Here is a 1,688-nt window from a genome sequence, read left to right on the forward strand (position 1 = left end):
TGTATTTGTGTGTGTGTGCGTGTGTTTGCATACAGCTGTATTTGTGTATGTGTGTGTGTGTCCATGATTGTGTTCATATGTGTTTACGCACAACTGTATTTGTGTGTGTGTGTGTGTGTTTGCACCCAGCTCTGTGTGTGTGTGTGTGTGTGTGTGTGTGTGTGTGTGTGTGTGTGTGTGTGTGTGTGTGTGATTGTATACGTATGTGCCTGTGACTGTGTGTGTTTGCTGTCTAAGAATCTTTGGTGGGTTGCTGCAGTGTATCTTGTAGGTGGTACACACTGCTGCTACTAACCATCAGTGGTGGAGGGAGTGGTTTCTTGTAGATGTGGTTGCATCAAGCTTACCAGGATTCAGTGCAGGCAGTGGGCCATGGCAGGAGTTGTGGGGGAGGTGTGTCACTCAATCCAATGGCCAGTGTCTGCTCCATGGTTACAGGCCATGCCTCAGGAGCAAGCTCAGGCCTTTCAGGACCAGTGGACCTTTGAAACATTTTAAGTTTTCCTTTGGGAGATTGTGGTACACCCATTTTAAAGCTATAACTCAAAGTGTCTGGTGAGGGGTCGGGTGGAGTCACTGAGAAAGCAGTGGGATCTTTCTTGATTATATTTACTGTTCGAAACATTTTGGGTATTGCTATATTTATCACAACTCAGGGTGTCAGAAATACATTGTATTGTCGAATGTAGAAACTCCTAAGTTGTAGAGTTTAGAGGTATCTTGTGGTTTTAACGTTTTCCCACACTCTGTCTACTTTACAAATAAAAGTCACTGGACCCTATTCAGATTTTCACATGATGTTTGTGGTCTGGTCCGGGATCATAACACTAGTTACGAGGGGAACTTTCAGGGGGTGGTGTTCCCATATAAATGCTGCACTTGTCCTTCCAGATGCAAGTGGTCATGGGTTTGGAAGGTGCTGTCTGAGAATCTTTGGTGAGTTTCTGCACTGCATCTTGTAGATGGTACACACTGCTGCTACCGAGGGTTGGTGGTGGAGGGAGTGGGGTGTTTGTGGATGTGGTGCCAATCGAGCGGGGGCTGCTTTGTCCTGGATGATGTTGACCTTTTTGAGTGTTGCTGGAGCTGCACCAACTTCTAACCTACACAATATGATGAGGGATGTTAATGGAATTGAGAGTCTCAATGCTCTATATTTCCACTCCCAGTGCTGTTTCACTGATGTCTTGTTCTGTCTATTACAGTAATTGAATCTCCAGGGCTCATAACCCACAAACCAATGGCCTGGAGTTTCGTGATGAGTGGTTCAGTCTTGCTTGATGCTGGGACTGACAGCATTCTCTAGTAACAGGCAGGGGTGAAAGTGCGGTGCATAGCTCCCATTCTATTCCAGTAAATATGCCCCCACTGTGTGTCCATGTGGAGGCTGGGTTTTGTGAGTGGGGCTGATGTTGGGGAGTGAACTGAAGCAGACAGACTGATGTGAAGACATGCAGTGGGTGTGCTCATGTCTGACTGAGCATCAACCTCAGAATCCTCAGAGAATCACTGTGAGATCTACCAGCCAGTGTCGCCAGTGAACACCCACACTGTCACACAGTGCATTGCCAGTGAACACCCACACTGTCACACAGTGTGTCACCAGTGAACACCCACACTGTCACACAGTGCATTGCCAGTGAACACCCACACTGTCACACAGTGCATTGCCAGTGAACACCCACACT

At 47.2% G+C, this 1,688-nt stretch overlaps 1 protein-coding gene across 1 annotated transcript in view; it reads left to right on the forward strand.

Annotated features, from left to right (window-relative positions):
- LOC125487864 (potassium/sodium hyperpolarization-activated cyclic nucleotide-gated channel 4-like) overlaps positions 1 to 1,688 on the forward strand; it is a 10,464-nt gene that overhangs the window by 2,072 nt on the left and 6,704 nt on the right. The window lies entirely within an intron of this gene.

Source organism: Rhincodon typus, chromosome 46 (assembly GCF_021869965.1).
Source record: "Rhincodon typus isolate 14 chromosome 46, sRhiTyp1.1, whole genome shotgun sequence".
NCBI classification, from domain to species: Eukaryota; Metazoa; Chordata; class Chondrichthyes; order Orectolobiformes; family Rhincodontidae; genus Rhincodon; species Rhincodon typus.